The 20,664-nt window shown below is 43.7% G+C and overlaps 1 long non-coding RNA gene across 1 annotated transcript; it reads right to left on the bottom strand.

Annotated features, from left to right (window-relative positions):
- Positions 1-828: 828 nt before the first annotated feature.
- On the bottom strand, positions 829-1,635 carry LOC124666102. Its single transcript, XR_006990800.1, has 2 exons — positions 1,449-1,635; positions 829-1,358 (listed from the first exon to the last, which is right to left on the bottom strand). It is a non-coding gene; the product is annotated as an uncharacterized LOC124666102 (long non-coding RNA).
- Positions 1,636-20,664: the final 19,029 nt, after the last annotated feature.

Below are 20,664 nucleotides of genomic sequence, written 5' to 3'. Positions count from 1 at the left end.
CGCCAGGTATTTACCTATATTAATGAAGTTGCCTGACCTTCTTCACTGACTCACCGTCGTTGTCGCTGTTGTACTTAGCGCGTGTGCGTGTATTGTTTTGCAGGTTATGCCATGTTCACCACTTCACCATGCCCGCGGACGCAGCCGAGCTGATGCATCCAACCACCGAGTTCGATTGCCCCAGGTTTTTGGAGCATGTAAGAGAACATGATCGCTGTGGCCGAAGAATTTGCAGCCGTGGTGGTGCGTGCGTGCAGCTTGAAGACGCAAGACGGCAACCCTTCCTCATGCATTTGTACAAGTCACTAACGAGAGCTACTTCAATTTCATGAGCCACCCCGCGGCGACGACGCTGACAGAACATGATGCAGCATCTGTTTCGTGCTCGCCTTGTGTGGTGGATTGGAGCTCAGATTTGAGCTGTGATGTTAGACTTTTGTTTTAGTCAACAGTTAGTATTTAGAGATGATTTCGGAGTCATTTTTGGTGCTGATGCCTAGCAAAAAGATCAGTTTTGTATCAAGTGTTCATAGTTGCTGAAGGGAGTGCCTGGCGCAGAAAAGGTCCTAGAAGAATCAATTGACTACATGCGCTATCGGTGGCTTTCCTATTCTGTTGAGAAACAAGAGGCGCGCCTTCACAGGGGTGTGGCCTCTACAAAAAAATTCTGTACATGTGAAACGGGGGATGAAAAAATTGGTCCACCATGAAACAGGGGATGGAGACAGCCAGAAATTTAGGAACAAAATGACATGTTACAATAACAAAAAACAGTGCGTGAACTGAGATTTAAGCTGCTCAGTGCCAAAAACAAGAAGCAAAATCACATCCAAAATTGAAAAGTTGACTTTCCATTTAAGCTAAGAACATTCACAGGTACATCTTGAATAAACATTAGAACTACAGATACAACCTACACTTGAAAAATCAAAGCTACAAATGGCACTCCACATTGCATGACAGCCTACACTAGAAACATCAAAGCTGTTACGGCAGTTGCAGCAAGTGTAATCAGGATTGAGCCGAGGGCTAATAACCAGCACATGGCAACAAACAAGATCATCACCATGCGGAGCTTCCTGAATTTGAGGCAGATGAGCTGAGTAAATTGATCTGGTATTGTAGAGCCAAAAATCTATGACTGCAACTCACTAGTCTCTATCTGCTGGGCTAGACCCTCATCCCTCATCTCTGACTCCCTTCTGCTGAGAGCCTAGCTTCCGGTGAAGCTCTTCCAGTACTGTCGACAGCTCCCGCCCGTGTTTCTTTTGGAGAAAACTTGTTCTGTACTTGCACATCTTCTCGACGTAATCGGTCACGAGATCAACCCATAAACATGTCTTGCATGAGTATGGTTCCTATGGCAGTAACGGAAGTGAATGGGGAGGGAGAAATTGCAGCAACAAAAAGCAAACACAGAACCAAATCGAAAGGCAGAAATCGCTTACATTTGTTTCTATTTTTCGGCAGAAGTAGTAGTCTCGATCTGGATTCCCCGCGGTATTGGAAGTTTTTTTGCTAAGTGGGATTTTACAAGCGCAAAGGAGCTGGGGCTTCGAAATTTCTTCCTCCAGGCCGCGGTGGTGACTCCATGACTGGCCACCGCATCCTCCGCCGCCGCGCCCCCGCATCCTCCGCCGCCGCCGCATTCGACGCAGCCACCGCATCCGCCGCTGGCCCATTCACCGCTGCAACAGTCGCCGCTGTAACCTCCGCCGCATCGGTGGCCAGATGCACCGCTGCTGTGCGCGTGAGGAAGGAGTGGAGGAGAGGTTGTGGAGAAGAACCAGAGGCTTTGAACGGATGCGTGTCTGTTCGGGTGACAGAAGAATCACTAGGCTTCGTCTCTCCAGGATTCATGCGAGTGAAAGCCGTGTCGGGTGGCTTTCTGTCACTTTCGCTGGGACCCATGGACTTATCAAAATTGGAGGAAATAGCTTAAAAAGATTTCTCTCACCTGCTAGTTTATCCGAATCTCAACGCATCGGACGGCTGGGAATACATCCACACCCATGCTTGGGTTGAAGTGTATCAGTTGAAAACTTAGCATGTCATAAACTCACGATTCATTAATTCTTGAATTAGTTACCTCTGTTGCCTATTCTAGGCCTTCAAAGTAAGAATTAGCAACTAGCAACTATATATCTCTCCCTGGGGATACAGTGGCACTGGCTGCTGTGATGTAGTAGAATTTGCATTGTTATCTGAAAAATTAGAGTTTACCTCTAGGTAATTATTTTCTTGTATCTGGGCTGTATGATCTTTTTTTTTCTAATTATGATATCGAGTATGTTGAATGCAATGTGATTATTTTCTTCCATCTTTATGGGTTGAAGCAATTTTAAAATTGGACCATCTTCTCCTGGGCAGTCGGCCATGTATAATATGTTTGAGATGTTTGAAGGATACTTGCATACCTGAAGATGCTCTGTTGAAAGATCCAAGGAGGCTCTATGCACCAGGTCGAATATATCACATTGTGGAAAGGAAAAGTTTCAGGTACCCTCTGTTCTTAATAAATGGGGGTAATGGCAGAGGTTCTCACAAATTTCAGAAGTAGAAATAATGTAGCTGATTGGTGTCAAGGATTCATCTGTATCCCTTGTATCCTATGAGAACCTTCACAATAATTTATGCCCATTGATCTGTAATATAAAAATAAAGGTGCTTTTGTTTTGCATCGTTGTTTGATACAAGCATATTGTTGGCTATGGTAAACTGCACTAGATGCCAGAACTCATTTTTTGTAAAGTTGTTTCTCTGTTCCAAATGAACTGCATGACTTATGTATCACTAGCTGATTAGTCAAGTACCAATTTTATCATTTTCTGTTTTGAGAGATGTTCACTGAATCCTAGAGTGCCAATTCTATCATTTTCTATTTTGAGAGATGTTTACTGAATCCTAGAGTACAAATTCTATCATTTTCTTGCATTATTTTAGTCACTGATAATTGAAATGAAATTGCCCATTGCATACTGTTCTCATTAACACTAGTTCTAACTCATGGATTTCTTTCATGTGATTTTTTCTTCGGTTGAATTAAACAAACAATAATGATACTTCCATGTGTAGGGAGCTCGGCTTCGGAGTCCGAGCACGCAGGAGGAGCTGGCCGGCGGCGTTTCAGGGAGTAGGCTGGCCGGCAGCCAGCGGAGGAGCGAGAAGCCTGGTGGGCAGCTAGAAGCTAGCTAGCCGCTGGACGGAGATTTTGTATTCACGTGTGCAAGCCACCCTAATAAGCTGAGATTGCCGGGCAAACGGGGAGAACTTGTATCTATTTGTGTAATATTTGCTAGTTCGAGACTTTCTATATCTGTTGTGTTATTCATGCATGCACGTATGAACATTTGGATACTTTCTATATCTGTTGTGTTATTGATGTGTATCTTGCTGTCATTCTGGTATTTCCCTCTATATTATGTGTATATATTATGTATTCTGGTGTATATACAGTGTAATTTGAGATTTTTTTTTGGCTCCTGTTATTATTACCCCTGGCGAATTTTTAGTTTTACCACCGGCAAGAACGTAAATGCCGGCGATACACATCGTTACCCCCGGCGAATAGGCTAGGTGCCGGCGGTAACAAATACCGCTGGCGAATTGGACAAGGTGCCGGCGGTAAGTTAGAGTTACCCCCGGCGAATCCGAGGACGCCGGCGGTAAGCGCTTACCACCGGCGAGGTGATCGCCGGCGAATCCGAAAGTGCCGGCGGTAAGCCTTTTCAGGTTGCCGGCGGTAAGCCTTTTCCTAGTAGTGTATCGGCCGCCTCCTGGTGCAGAATCTCGATGGATGGGGTTTCGGAGGCCAGCTCTCCCGGGCGGTTGTGCACGCAGTCGCCGGGATGGGAAAGACTAGAGAGTAGCACAACAAAAAGAACTTTTTTCGTGAGAGAGAGACATACTAGAGATTTCTGAGAGAGAGAGAGAGAGAGAGTCTTCAGATCTGTTTTATCTCATGGTATAGCCTGGGAGGAGAGCCGACCCGACCGCAGCGATCATGCGTCGATGTGTCTTCTCAGGCGCGCCAGCGACTGGCGCCAAGGCATCGCTTCGGCAGTTGTGCCACGTTAATGGCGTTGCCTCGCCTGCCGAGCGGCTGCCGCCCACCTCCGCCAACGCAGTAATGGTGACACCACGCGTCCCGCGGCCGTCGCCTGCCTCCGGCCTATATAAAGAGGGTGCGCGCTCTTCTTCCTCATCCACTCCTCCAAATAAACCCTAGCCGCCACAAGATCCACCGTAGCGCCACCTAGCTCTTCCCGCGATGCAGCCAGGTCCGCGAGGAAGTCCATGGCGGGTCCTAGTGGCCAACGAGGCGGTTGAGGCCGTGGGCCTAGGCACCCCCGGGGCCGGGGCAGGGGCTGTCGTGGTGGAGCAGCTATGGCCCCACGGTCGCTGTCGCTTGCGCCCTCCTCGTCTTCGTAGGAGGACCGCTACATCGAGTTCCTCCTCCGCATCGACGACGACCCACTCGGCATCAAGCGGCACTCGGACAAGTTCCCCGAGTTCCTTGATGGCGTCGAGCCGGCGCACTTGTAGCTATGGGAGGTCAGCTTCAACTTATGTCGGTGGATTGTTGAGGTCTTGTTCAACGGGCAGGGCAAGATGTACCTGCACACTGGGTGGGACAAGTTCGCCCGCGACCTCGCGCTCAAGCCCGGCTGCCAGCTCACCTTTCTCTACGAGGGGGGCGATGAGATGATCGTTAAGGTGTTCGACGACACAGCCTGCTGCAGGCACTACCACACCGGCGAATCCGGCTCGGACACCGATTGTTAAAACTTAGAGTGTTCTTTCTTTGGAGCGAATATGGCTACGGGCCAATTGAAGCCAGTAGTGAAGGTTTCTGGTTGTTCTTACTCGAAATAACCAACCGGGATACCGTCACCAGCTGGATTTTCCAGTTTGGGTGACTGGGAGTGCTTGAGAGTGTTCTTTCTTGGTAGCAAACAAACGGAACCAACACAACTGGTTTTCCTTTGTTACAATGTTTTTATTTGTGTCAACCATGGTTCAAACTATGTATTAGTTTGTGTAAACCATGTTCCCACTTATGTGTTAGTTTGTGTAAAACCCTAGCCGCCTGATAACCCATAAGTATAGGGGATCGCAACAGTCTTCGAGGGAAGTAAAACCCAAATTTATTGATTCGACACAAGGGGAGGTAAAGAATACTTATAAGCCTTAACAACTGAGTTGTCAATTCAGCTGCACCTGGAAAAGCACTAGTAACATGGGTGATGTGAAAGTAGCAAGTAATATGAGAGCAGTAGTAACGAGTAACACGACAGACAGTAATAGTAACACGGAGGCAATGGCACCGAGAAAATAGTTGATACTACTTCCAATGACATGTAGAACGAGTATATGATGATGAGAGATGGACCGGGGTTCCCAGCCTATCTACACTAGTGGTAACTCTCCAATAACAAGTGTTGGGTGAACAAATTACGGTTGGGCAATTGATAGGATTGAAATAGCATTAAGACAGAACATCAAGATTATTAATCATGTAGGCATGTTTTCCATATATAGTCATACGTGCTCGCAATGAGAAACTTGTACAACATCTTTTGTCCTACCAGACGGTGGCAGCCGGGCCTCTAGGGAATCTACTCGGAAATTAAGGTACTCCTTTTAATAGAGCACCGGAGCAAAGCATTAACACTCCGTGAAAACATGTGATCCTCATATCTAAGCCTTCCCCACCAGCTTGTCCCAATTTCGTCACTTTGGGGCCTTTGGTTCCGGACATAGACACGTGCATACAACTTGTAGATACAATCTAAGCAATAAGTATAGAGCTTAAATCTAAGATCATGCCACTCGGGCCCTAGTGACAAGCATTAAACACAACAAGATTGCAACAACAATAACTTCACAACTTTATAGATAGACTAATCATAATGTAACAATCCATCGGATCCCGACAAACACAACACCGATTACATCAGATGAATCTCAATCATGTAAGGCAGCTCATGAGATCATTGTATTGAAGTACATGGGGGAGAGAATACCAACTAGCTACAGCTAGAACCCGTAGTCCATGGAGGAACTACTCACGGAGCATGATGGAGGCGGTGGCGTTGATGGAGATGGCTTCCGGGGGCACTTCCCCGTCCCGGCAGGGTGCCGGAACAGAGACATCTGTCCCCCGAATTGGAGTTTCGCGATGGTGGCGGCGCCCCTGGAGTTTTTCTGGAGTTTCGTCAATTCGTCTCGAAGATTTAGGTCGCGAGGGGTCTTATAGGCGAAGAGGCGGCGCAAAAGGGTTTCTGGGGGGCCCACACAGTAGGGGGGCGCGCCCCACCCCTTGGCCGCGCCGCCCTGTCGTGTGGGGCCCCTGGCTCGCCTCTGACTCTCCTTTGGTGTTCTGGGGCCTTCCGGGAAAAATAAGATGTTTGGCGTTGATTTCGTCCAATTCCGAGAATATTGCCCGAACAGCCTTTCTGGAACCAAAAACAGCAGAAAACAGGAACTGGCACTTCGGCATCTTGTTAATAGGTTAGTTCCGGAAAATTCATAAAAACATTATAAAGTGCAAGCAAAACATGTAAGTATTGTCATAAAACAAGCATGGAACATCGAAATTATGGATACGTTGGAGACGTATCAGCATCCCCAAGCTTAGTTCCCGCTCGCCTCGAGTAGGTAAACGATAAAAAGAATAATTTCTGTAGTGACATGCTACTTACATAATCTTGATCATACTATTATAAAGCATATGAGATGAATGAAGTGACCCAAGGCAATGATCTATAGTTGCTAGCCAAATAGATAACATATAGCAAAACTTTTCATGAATAGTACTTTCAAGACAAGCATCAAAAGTCTTGCATAAGAATTAACTCATAAAGCAATAAATTCAAAGTAAAGGTATTGAAGAAACACAGAGGAAGATTTAAGTTTCAAGCAGCTTGCTTTCAACTTTCAACATGCATATCTCATGGATAATTGTCAACACAAAGTAATATGATGAATGCAAATAAGCAAGTATGTAAGAATCAATGCACAGTTGACACAAGTGTTTGCTTCTAAGATGGAAGGAAGTAGGTAAACCGACTCAACATAAAGTAAAAGAAAGGCCCTTCGCAGAGGGAAGCAGGGATTAAATCATGTGCTAGAGCTTTTTAAGTTTTGAAATCATATAGAGAGCATAAAAGTAAAGTTTTGAGAGGTGTTTGTTGTTGTCAACGAATGATAGTGGGCACTCTAACTACCTCATCAACCAGACTTTCAAGAGCGGCTCCCATGAAGGACGTTATCTCTACCAGCAAGGTAGATCATCCCTCTTCTCTTTTGTTAACACATGTATTTTAGTTTCATTATTTATGGATGACACTCCTCCCAACCTTTTTCTTACACAAACCATGGCTAACCGAATCCTCGGGTGCCTTCCAACATTCACATACCGTGAAGGAGTGTCTATTTGCAAAATTAAGTTGCTTACTGATGAATCAGGGCAAAACATGTGAAGAGAATTATTAATGAAAGTTGATTAATTGGGGCTGGGAACCCCGCTGCCAGCTCTTTTTGCAAAATTATTGGATAAGCGGATGAAGCCACTAGTCCATTATGAAAGTCTGTCAGGAGTAAATGACAAGATTGAAAGATAAACACCACATACTTCCTCATGGGCTATAAAACATTGACACAAATAAGAGATAATAGCTTTTGAATTGTTTAAAGGTAGCACATGAAGCATTTACTTGGAATGGCAGGAAATACCACATAGTAGGTAGATATGGTGGACAAAAATGGCATAGGTTTTGGCTCAAGGTTTTGGATGCACGAGAAGCATTCCCTCTCAGTACAAGGCTTTGGCTAGCAAGGTTGTTTGAAGCAAACACATGTATGAACCAGTACAACAAAACTTACATAAGTACATATTTCAAGCATTATAAAACTCTACACTGTCTTCCTTGTTGCTCAAACACAATTACCAGAAAATATCTAGACCTTAGAGAGACCAATCATGCAAACCAATTTCAACAAGCTCTACGATATTTCTCCACTAATAGGTTTAAACTACATGATGAAATAAACATGATCTACTTGAGAGCTCAAAACAATGGCCAAGTATCAAATTACCCAAGACAATATGAAGCATTTTCTGTTTCCAACCAAATAGCAATAAATGCAATAGCTTCCAACTTTTGTCATTGAACATTAAAAGTAAAACGAAAAACACAAGTGTTCATATGAAAAAGCGGAGCGTGTATCTCTCCCACACAAGTATTGCTAGGATCCGATCTTATTCAAACAAAAACAAAAATAAAAACACACAGACGCTCCAAGTAAAGCACATAAGATGTGACCGAATAAAAATATAGTTTCAATAGAAGAAACCTGATAAGTTGATGAAGAAGGGGATGCCTTGGGCATCCCCAAGCTTAGACGCTTGAGTCTTCTTGAAATATGCAGGGGATGAACCACGGGGGCATCCCCAAGCTTAGGCTTTTCACTCTTCTTGATCATATATCATCCTCCTCTCTTGACCCTTGAAAACTTCCTTCACACCAAACTTCTCATAAACTTCATTAGAGGGGTTAGTACTCAAAAAACTTTAATCCACTTTAGCCCTGTAGTGACACATTGCAAGAACTCAATAAAATATTAGCTACAGCTCTCCACGTCTAGAAAGCCTCACTTAAAGTCCACAAGAGACAATGCAAAAAAATAGAGACAGAATCTGTCAAAACAGAACAGCCAGTAAACACGAATTTTTAAGAGGTACTTCCGTTGCTCAAATCAGAAAACTCAAAACTAATGAAAGTTGCGTACATATCTGAGGATCACTCACGTAAATTGGCAGATTTTTCTGAGTTACCTACAGAGAATCATACCCAGATTCGTGACAGCAAGAAATCTGTTTCTGCGCAGTAATCCAAATCTAGTATCAACCTTCTATTAGAGACTTTACTTGGCACAACATTGCAATAAAATAAAGATAAGGAGAGGTTGCTATAGTAGTAACAACTTCCAAGACACAACAAAATAGTAGCGAAATAAAGACATGGGTTATCTCCCAAGAAGTGCTTTCTTTATAGCCATTAAGATGGGCTCAGCAGTTTTAATGATGCACTCGCAAGAAATAAGAGCTGAAGAAAAGGAGAGCATCAAAAAGAAAATTCAAAACACATTTAAGTCTAACCCACTTCCTATGCATAGGAATCTTGTACACAAATAAATTCATGAAGAACAAAGTGACAAGCATAAGAAGATAAAACAAGAGTAACTTCAAAATTTTAAGCATATAGAGAGGTGTTTTAGTACCATGCAAATTTCTACAACCATATTTTCCTCTCTCATAATAATTTTCAATAGCTTCATGAACAAACTTAACAATATAACTATCACATACATCATGCTTTTCATGATTCACAAACACATAATTTTTATCAAGCTCAGAAATAATAGGATCAAAACTTTCAAACCCACTTTTATCAATAATGTAACAAGATGATTGATCAATCTCAAAAGATATGGGACTCATAGATAAAGTCAAGAACTCTCCAATCCCATTTTCATTAGTAGTACAATTAATATTATCAAGTAACATAGGACCATCATCTAGAGATTTATCATAAACATTTGCCAAGCAAAACTCTTTAGTACCATGCATTTCGACATCGAGCACAAACAAAGCATTATCATAAGATTTATCAAAATAGCATGGATTATCATAGATAACAGTAGCATAATTATTCTCACAAGTCTTACTCATAGGTACTATTTCAAGAGAATCCACAGGAACATAACATTCATCCTCCTTTGGTAAGCATGGATGACAATCAAATAGTGTAAGAGATAAAGAGTTACTCTCATTAGAAGGTTGGCATGGGTAGCTAATCCATTCTTCCTCCTTTTGTTCATCACTCTCCTCTTCTTTTTCATCCAATGAGCTTTCCGGTTCATCAATTTCCTCCTCTTTTTCATCCAATGAGCTTTCAGGTTCATCAATTTCTTCTTCCACTGGTTCCTGCAAATTGTGAGTGCATTCTTGTGCATTAATGAGTCTCTCTTTATAATCAATGATATAAGGATTATCATTGTAGCTTTCTATGCAAAAATTAAGGATAGAAGAGACATAATCTTTAAGGTCCTTACAAACAACACAAGTTTCATAATTTTTAGACATGAAGGATTCTATCTTAGAGGCTCCCATAAATAAGACAAATTGTTCTACCTCTTCGAACCCAAAATGAATATAGCTATTCCGATTATAGTTCTTAATTAAAACTTCCTCACTAAAGCCACATTGAAATTTAAGATGTTTAGTATCATGTTTAGAGCTACAGTTTATATCATGGCGTTTAAGCAAGATTTTAGCAATTGCATTCAATTTTTCTATCACAACACTCATAACTTTTCCTGTTCTTGATTCTCTATAATTATTATATAATTCTATAAGCTCCAAATAGGTTGTAGGTTCTCCCATAATAGCAGTTTTTAATTTTTAGGTTTTTCAAATTTTTATGGATTTTCAGGTATATGAGGAAAATAAAACAAGACAAAAATAAACTAGGCAAAACTAAACTAAGCAAAATAATACTAGACAGAAATAAACTAAGCACAAATAAACTAGACAAAAGTAAACTAAGCAAAATAAAATAAAATAAAACAGAGTGAGAGGTAGAGTGTACTCCCCAGGTGAACTTATGAGTAGAGCCATGCCTCCCCGGCAACGGCGCCAGAAAATAGTCTTGATAACCCACAAGTATAGGGGATCGCAACAGTCTTCGAGGGAAGTAAAACCCAAATTTATTGATTCGACACAAGGGGAGGCAAAGAATACTTATAAGCCTTAACAACCGAGTTGTCAATTCAGCTGCACCTGGAAAAGCACTAGTAACAGGGGTGATGTGAAAGTAGCGATAATATGAGAGCAAGTAGTAACGAGTAACACAGCAGCAGTAATAGTAACACGGAGGCAATGGCATCGTAAAATAGTTGATACTACTTCCAATGACATGTAGAACGAGTATATGATGATGAGAGATGGACCGGGGTTCCCAGCTATCTACACTAGTGGTAACTCTCCAATAACAAGTGTTGGGTGAACAAATTACAGTTGGGCAATTGATAGGATTGAAATAGCATTAAGACAGAACATCAAGATTATTAATCATGTAGGCATGTTTTCCATATATAGTCATACGTGCTCGCAATGAGAAACTTGTACAACATCTTTTGTCCTACCAGGCTCGGTGGCAGCCGGGCCTCTAGGGAATCTATCGAAAATTAAGGTACTCCTTTTAATAGAGCACCGGAGCAAAGCATTAACACTCCGTGAAAACATGTGATCCTCATATCTAAGCCTTCCCCACCAGCTTGTCCCAATTTCGTCACTTTGGGGCCTTTGGTTCCGGACATAGACATGTGCATACAACTTGTAGATACAATCTAAGCAATAAGTATAGAGCTTAAATCTAAGATCATGCCACTCGGGCCCTAGTGACAAGCATTAAACACAACAAGATTGCAACAACAATAACTTCACAACTTTATAGATAGAGTAATCATAATGTAACAATCCATCGGATCCCGACAAACACAACACCGATTACATCAGATGAATCTCAATCATGTAAGGCAGCTCATGAGATCATTGTATTGAAGTACATGGGGGATAGAATACCAACTAGCTACAGCTAGAACCCGTAGTCCATGGGGGAACTACTCACGGAGCATGATGGAGGCGGTGGCATTGATGGAGATGGCTTCCGGGGGCACTTCCCCGTCCCGGCAGGGTGCCGGAACAGAGACTTCTGTCCCCTGAATTGGAGTTTCGCGATGGTGGCGGCGCCCCTGGAGTCTTTCTGGAGTTTCGTCAATTCGTCTCGAAGATTTAGGTCGCGAGGGGTCTTATAGGCGAAGAGGCGGCGCAAAAGGGTTTTCGGGGGCCCACACGGCAGGGGGCGCGCCCCACCCCTTGGCCGCGCCGCCCTGTCGTGTGGGGCCCCCTGGCTCGCCTCTGACTCTCCTTCGGTGTTCTGGGCCTTCCGGGAAAAATAAGATGTTTGGCGTTGATTTCGTCCAATTCCGAGAATATTGCCCGAACAGCCTTTCTGGAACCAAAAACAGCAGAAAACAGGAACTGACACTTCGGCATCTTGTTAATAGGTTAGTTCCGGAAAATGCATAAAAACATTATAAAGTGCAAGCAAAACATGTAAATATTGTCATAAAACAAGCATGGAACATCAGAAATTATGGATACGTTGGAGATGTATCACCGCCACAAGCTCCATAGTAGCACCGCCTAGCTCTTCCTGCGACGCAGCCAGGCCCGCGAGGAAGTCCATGGCGGGTCCTGGTGGCCGGCGAGGCGGTGGAGGCAGCGGGCCTGGGCACCCCCCGGGCCGGGGCAGGGGCTGCCGTGGTGGAGCAGCTACGGCCCCACGGTCTCCGTCGCATGCGCCCTCCTCGTCTTCGCAGGAGGACCGCTGATTCGAGTTCCTCCTCTGCATCGACGATGACCCACTCAGCATCAAGCGGCTCCCGGACAAGTTCACCGAGTTCGTCGATGGCATCGAGCCGGCGCACTTGCAGCTACGGGAGGCTAGCTGCAACTTCTGCCGGTGGACTGTCGCGGTCTTGTTGGACGGGCAGGGCAATATGTACCCGCACACGGGGTGAGACAAGTTCGCCCGCGACCTCACGCTCGAGCCCGGCTGCCAGCTCACCTTCCTCTACGAGGGGGACTGCGAGATGATCGTCAAGGTGTTCGACGACACAACCTACCGCAGGCACTACCACACCGGCGAATCCGACTCAGACATCGATACTCAAAACTGAGTGTTCTTTCTTTGCAGCGAATATGGCTACGGGCCGGCTGAAGCCGCAGAGTGAAGGTTTCTGGTTGTTCTTCCTCGAAAGAACCAACCGGGGTATGATGGCGTGTGCTCGTCGTACACAGACACGCTATTGGGGAACCCCAAGAGGAAGGTGTGATGAGCACAACAACAAGTTTTCCCTCAGTAAGGAACCAAGGTTTAATCGACTAGTAGGAGAAAGGCGTGACTTCTGAAGGTGTTGCTGGATGACTAGTGGCAGGGCGCACTACCGGCGTCAGCAACAACGTGGAACCTGCACACAACACAACCAAAGTACTTTGCCCCAACTTACAGGGAGGTTGTCAATCTCACTGGTTTGCTGAACATAAAGGATTAGACATATCGAATGGAAGGAGATGTTTGCAGAAAGTAAACAGAACAGGACTGCAGTTGAATTTATCAGTAAAGGAAATAGAACCAGAGTCCACAGTTCACTAGAGGTGTCTCTCCATAAAGAAATAGCATGTTGGGTAAACAAATTATAACTGGGCAATTGATAGAATATCGATCAATACATGACAAGATGATTACTATGATAATTTGGTATTGGGCATTATATCATAATACATAGACCGTAATCCAACTGCGTCTATGACTAATAATCCACCTTCAGGTTAACGTCCGCACCCCTTTCACTATAAAGTTGTAAGCAAGAGATTATCGAATTAAGCAATTTGTGTAAAGTAAACAATAGAATTGCCCTTAGATAAAACATTGTTGGGTTCTCCCTAGTAGCAACAACACATCTACAACCTTGGAAGTTATAAAGTCACTCTCCCAGGAAAGTAGAGGCATGAATCTACTATCGAGCATAAATACCCCCTCTTGGAGTCACACGTGTCCACTTGGCCAGAGTTTCTACTAGCAACGGAGAGCATGCAAGATCACAAATAACATATGACATGAATATATAATCAATCTCAACATAGTATTCAACATTCATCGGATCCCAAGCAAACCAAACATAGAGGATTACATAAAAGATGATCTTGATCATGTAGGGAAGCTCACAAGATCGATACATCAAGCACAAAGTGGAGAAGACAACCATCTAGCTACCGCTATGGACCCATAGTCCAGGGATGAACTACTCGTGCATCACTTCGGAGGCGGGCATGGCGATGTAGATGCCTCCGGCGATGATTTCCTCCGCAGGGTGCCGCGAAGAGCTTCAGAACCCCCCGAGATGAGTTCAACGATGGCAGCCGCGATGGAACTTTTTGTGGATGGAGGCTCGGGTATCCAGGGTTTTCCCGACAAGAAGTATAAACATGCGGAGGATTCAGGTCGGTGGGGCGCCTGTGGGCCCCACACCTACCCTAGGCGCGGACCAGGCCTAGGCCGCACCTAGGGGTGGTGTGGGCGGCCTGGTGCGCATCTTCATCCCCCTCCCGACTTCGTCTTCGTTTTGGTAAAATATTGACTTCGGCTTTTGTTTCGTCCAATTCCGAGAATATTTCCTGTACAACTTTTCGGAAATACAAAAACAGCAGAAAACAGGGAACTAACACTGTGGCATCTTGTTAATAGGTTAGTGCCGGAAATCAGGTTACCGCTCAACAAGCAACTTATAAGAAATAACACACATAAGCTACATATTCAATACCACAATTGTTTTTAAAGCTATTTTCCCATGAGCTATGTATTGCAAAGACAAGGAATGAATTTTTTTTTAAAGGTAGCACTCAAGTAATTTACTTTGGAATGGCAGAGAAATACCATGTAGTAGGTAGGTATGGTGGACACAAATGGCATAGTTTTTGGCTCAAGGATTTGGATGCACGAGAAGTATTCCCTCTCAGTACAAGGCTTTGGCTAGCAAGGTTGTTTGAAGCAAACGCAAGTATGAACCAGTACAACAAAACTTACATAAGAACATATTGCAAGCATTATAAGACTCTACACTATCTCCTTGTTGTTCAAACACTTCTCCGTGAAAATATCTAGACTTTAGAGAGACCAATCATGCAAACAAAATTTCAACAAGCTCTATGATAGTTCTTCATTAATAGGTACAAAGTACATGATGCAAGAGCTTAAACATGATCTATTTGAGCACAACAATTGCCAAGTATCAAATTATTCAAGACAATATACCAATTACCACATGAAGCATTTTCTGTTTCCAACCATATAACAATGAACGAAGCAGTTTCAACCTTCGCCATGAACATTAAAAGTAAAGCTTAAGAACACCAGTGTTCATATGAACGAGCGGAGTGTGTCTCTCTCCGACATAAAGAATGCTAGGATCCGATTTTATTCAAAAAAAAACAAAAAAAAACATACAGACGCTCCAAGTAAAGCACATAAGATGTGACGGAATAAAAATATAGTTTCACTAGAGGTGACCTGATAAGTTGTCGATGAAGAAGGGGATGCCTTGGGCATCCCCAAGCTTAGATGCTTGAGTCTTCTTGAAATATGCAGGGATGAACCACGGGGGCATCCCCAAGCTTAGACTTTTCACTCTTCTTGATCATATTGTATCATCCTCCTCTCTTGATCCTTGAAAACTTCCTCCACACCAAACTCAAAACAAACTCATTAGAGGGTTAGTGCATAATCAAAAATTCACATATTCAGAGGTGACATAATCATTCTTAACACTTCTGGACATTTCACAAAGCTACTGAAAGTTAATGGAACAAAGAAATCCATTCAACATAGCAAAAGAGGCAATGCAAAATAAAAGGCAGAATCTGTCAAAACAGAACAGTCCGAACAGTCCGTAAAGACGAATTTTTCTGGGGAACTTAACTTGCTCAGATGAAAAAGCTCAAATTTAATGAAAGTTCCGTACATATCTGAGGATCACACATGTAAATTGGCAGATTTTTCTGAGTTACCTACAGAGAGGTCTACTCAAATTCGTGACAGCAAGAAATCTGTTTCAGCAGCGAGTAATCCAAATCTAGTATTAACCTTACTATCAAAGACTTTACTTGACACAACAATGCAATAAAGTAAAGATAAGGAGAGGTTGCTACAGTAGTAAAAACTTCCAAGACTCAAATATAAAACAAAAGTGCAGAAGTAAAATAATGGGTTGTCTCCCATACGCGCTTTTCTTTAACGCCTTTCAGCTAGGCGCAGAAAGTGTGAATCAAGTATTATCAAGAGATGAAGCATCAACATTATTACCAGGGGAGTTGGGAGTTTTCTCAAAAATGCATTGTATCTTGTCTATGTAAGTTTCAGAGGCTCCCCTTTCATTACTTTTAGGCTTACTATCTTCCTCAAATAAATTTTCAGGAACAATCCAATCAAAATTCTTTTCTAGTGCCTCATGCATTCCTATGAGCTTAAGAGGTATTGGTACTTTAATCTCCCCTCACAATTGGTTTTATTAGTGTACTTTAGCCTATCTTTTTCCATCTTTTCAAGGGTATTTGCAAAATTGGTAAAACACCCAAGCATCTTATGTTTAATAAAGACTTTTCTAGCTTCTTTAGCTACATCACCAAATTCTTTAAGAAGGGTTTCTAAAACAAAATCTTTCTTCTCTCCTTCTTCCATATCGAAAGTGTAAGAAACATATGTTGCATTATAGGATTAAGATTAACAAACCTAGCTTCCAACATGTGCACTAAAGAGGCAGTAGCAATTTCATAAGTAGGGGCAAGTTCTACCAAGTGTCTATCTTCAAAATCTTTAACCGTACTAACATGAGTGAAAAAATTCTTCTATATTATCTCTTCCAATGATAGACCCACGCCCTACCGGTATATCTTTCAAAGTGAACTTAGGGGGAAGCATGATGAAACAAAATAAAGTAAATGCAAGTAACTAATTTTTTGTGTTTTTGATATAAAGAACGCAAACAAGACAGTAAATAAAGTAAATGCAAGTAACTAATTTTTTTGTATTTTTGATATAGAGAAAGCAAACAAAGCAGTAAATAAAGTAAAGCAAGACAAAAACAAAGTAAAGAGATTGGATGTGGGAGACTCCCCTTGCAGCGTGTCTTGATCTCCCCGGCAACGGCGCCAGAAAACAGTTGCTGGCGTGTAGTTGATGTGGGAGTTAGAAATCTTTGTGGTGTAACTTTTCTTCAGTTCCCCGGCAACGGCGCCAGAAAACAGTCTTGATGGCGCGTGATGCACACGTCCGTTGGGAACCCCAAGAGGAAGGTCTAATGCGCACAGCAGTAAGTTTTCCCTCAGAAAGAAACCAAGGTTATCGAACCAGTAGGAGATGAATGCCACGTGAAGGTTGTTGGTGGAGGAGTGTAGTGCGGCGCAACACCATGGATTCCGGCGCCAACGTGGAACCTGCACAACACAATCAAAATACTTTGCCCCAACTTAACAGTGAGGTTGTCAATCTCACCGGCTTGCTCTAAACAAAGGATTAAACGTATGGTGTGGAGAATGATGTTTGTTTGCGAAGAACAACAGAGAACAGAGTTTGCGATAGATTGTATTTCAGATGTAAAAGAATGGACCGGGGTCCACAGTTCACTAGTGGTGTCTCTCCGATAAGAAATAGCATGTTGGGTGAACAAATTACAGTTGGGCAATTGACAAATAGAGAGGGCATAACAATGCACATACATATCACGATGACTAATATGAGATTTAATCAGGGCATTACGACAAAGTACATAGACCGCTATCCAAGCATGTATCTATGCCTAAAAAGTCCACCTTCGGGTTAGCATCCGCACCCCTTCCAAGTATTAAGTTGCAAACAACAGACAATTGCATTAAGTATGGTGCGTAATGTAATCAACACAAATATCCTTAGATAAAGCATTGATGTTTTATCCCTAGTGGCAACAAGACATCCACAACCTTAGAACTTTATGTCATCGTCCTGCATTCAATGGAGGCATGAACCTACTATCGAGCATAAATACTCCCTCTTGGAGTCACAAGTATCAACTTGGCCAGAGCCTCTACTAGCAACGGAGAACATGCAAGAACATAAACAACACATATATGATAGATCAATAATCAACTTGACATTGTATTCCATATTCATCGGATCCCAACAAACACAACATGTAGCATTACAAATAGATGATCTTGATCATGATAGGCAGCTCACAAGATCTAACATGATAGCACAATGAAGAGAAGACAACCATCTAGCTACTGCTATGGACCCATAGTCCAAGGATGAACTACTCACACATCAGTCCGGAGGCGATCATGGTGATGTTGAGTCCTCCGGGAGATGATTCCCCTCTCCGGCAGGGTGCCGGAGGCAATCTCCTGAATCCCCCGAGATGGGATTGGCGGCGACGGCGTCTCTGGAACTTTTTCCGTATCGTGGCTCTCGGTAATAGGGTTTTCGCGATGGAGAGTATAAGTAGGCGGAAGAGCAGAGTCGGGGGGTGCACGAGGGGCCCACACCATAGGGCGGCGCGGGCCCCTCCTTGGCCGCGCCGCCTTGTGGTGTCGCCACCTCGGGGCCCCACTTCGTATCTCCTTCGGTCTTCTGGAAGCTCCGTGGAAAAATAAGACCCTGGGCGTTCGTTTCGTCCAATTCCGAGAATATTTCCTGTGTAGGATTTAGGAAACCAAAAACAGCACAAACAGGAACTGGCGCTTCGGCATCTCGTTAATAGGTTAGTGCCGGAAAATGCGTATAAATTATGTAAAGTGTGTATAAAACATGTGAGTATTATCATAAAACTAGCATGGAACATAAGTAATTATAGATACGTTTGAAACGTATCAGAACCCCAAGAGGAAGGTGTGATGCGTACAACAACAAGTTTCCCTCAGTAAGAAACCAAGGTTTATCGAACCAGTAGGAGATGAAGGCCACGTGAAGGTTGTTGGTGAAGGAGTGTAGTGCGGCGCAACACCAGGGATTCCGGCGCCAACGTGGAACCTGCACAACACAATCAAAATACTTTGCCCCAACTTAACAGTGAGGTTGTCAATCTCACCGGCTTGCTGTAAACAAAGGATTAAACGTATGGTGTGCAGAATGATGTTTGTTTGCGAAAAACAACAGAGAACAGAGATTGCAGTAGATTGTATTTCAGATGTAAAAGAATGGACCGGGGTCCACAGTTCACTAGTGGTGTCTCTCCAATAAGATAGATAGCATGTTGGGTGAACAAACTACAGTTGGGCAATTGATAAATAGAGAGGGCATAATAATGCACATACATATCATGATGACTACTATGAGTTTTACTTAGGGCATTACGACAAATAACATAGACCACTATCCAGCATGCATCTATGCCTAAAAAGTCCACCTTCGGGTTAGCATCCGCACCCCTTCCAAGTATTAAGTTGCAAACAACGTGACAATTGCATTAAGTATCGTGCGTAATGTAAACAATACAAATATCCTCGGACAAAGCATTGTTGTTTTATCCCTAGTGGCAACAGCACATCCATAACCTTAGAACTTTCGTCACATCGTCCTGCATTCAATGGAGGCATGAACCCACTATCGAGCATAAATACTCCCTCTTGGAGTCACAAGTATCAACTTGGCCAGAGCCTCTACTAGCAACGGAGAGCATGCAAGATCATAAACAACACATATATGATAGATCAATTAATCAACACATATATGATAGATCAATTAATCAACTTGACATGTAGCATTACAAATAGACGATTTTGATCATGTTAGGCAGCTCACAAGATCTAAACATGATAGCACAAGAGGAGAAGACAACCATCTAGCTACTGCTATGGACCCATAGTCCAAGGATGAACTACTCACGCATCAATCCGGAGGCGGGCATGATGATGTAGAGTCCTCCGGTGATGATTCCCCTCTCCGGCAGGGTGCCGGAGGCGATCTCCCGAATCCCCCGAGATGGGATTGGTTGCGATGGCGTCACAGTATGTTTTCTCGTATCGTGGATCTCGGTACTAGGGTTTTCGCGACGGAGTGAATAAATAGGCGAAGGCGCGAGTGGGGGACGCTCGAGGGGCCCACCCCATAGGGCGGCGCGGCTAGGGGTGGGGCCGCGCCCCTAGGGTGTGGCCGCCTCGTCGCCCCTCTTCGTCTCCTCTTCGGACTTCTGGAAGGCTCCGTGGAAAATAAGACCGTGGGCTTTTGTTTCGTCCAATTCCGAGAATATTTCATGTGTAGGATTTCTAAAACCAAAAACAACAAAAAACAGGAACTGGCGCTTCGGCATCTTGTTAATAGGTTAGTGCCGGAAAATGCATCAAAATGATGTAAAGTGTATATAAAACATGTGAGTATTGTCATAAGATACGTTTGAGACGTATCACGGCGCGATCGGCCTCCTGCCGATGCCGCGTGCTGGAGGTAGCCGTGTACTGAGAGTGGCCGTCGGACATGGCTCGCTGCTGGGGTGCTGAGCGTTGCTTCCGACGAGCTGCTGCTCGACAACCCGGACGGAGGGAAGTAACCAGGGGCAGTTGAGGCTGCAACTGGTTGGGGCTGCTCCCTTCCCCGTGAAGGAGAGGAGCGAGGAGATGCTCGGTGCTGCAAGACAACCTAGCTCTGATACCACTTGTTAGTATCTCTAGCCTCACTTTCATGAAGAAGAGGATGACACTAGGAGAGTTGGGGAAATTTTCGTTGGTTTATTTCACACACATCTCATACAATGCCATACCATACTGAGGGCACGGGGCTACAAATTTATAGCTGCTAGCCAGCCAGAATATGCTAGTCTAAAGATGCCTAACTGCCAGTCTTTGATGCCTCTGAAAGCAGTCAAGGAGATGCTAACTGCCAGTCCTTGATGCCTCTAAAAGCAGTCAAGGATCAGGGATGCTATCCTATCCTAACCACCTGTCCTTCACAAGGACCATGTGCTGCAGCAGCTCCACAAAGACCAGAATACAATGACTTATTCATC

The sequence above is a fragment of the Lolium rigidum genome, chromosome 6 (genome assembly GCF_022539505.1).
Source record: "Lolium rigidum isolate FL_2022 chromosome 6, APGP_CSIRO_Lrig_0.1, whole genome shotgun sequence".
NCBI classification, from domain to species: domain Eukaryota; kingdom Viridiplantae; phylum Streptophyta; class Magnoliopsida; order Poales; family Poaceae; genus Lolium; species Lolium rigidum.
The sequence above is the reverse complement of the archived record's forward strand: the minus strand, read 5'-3'. Positions and strand labels throughout refer to the sequence as shown.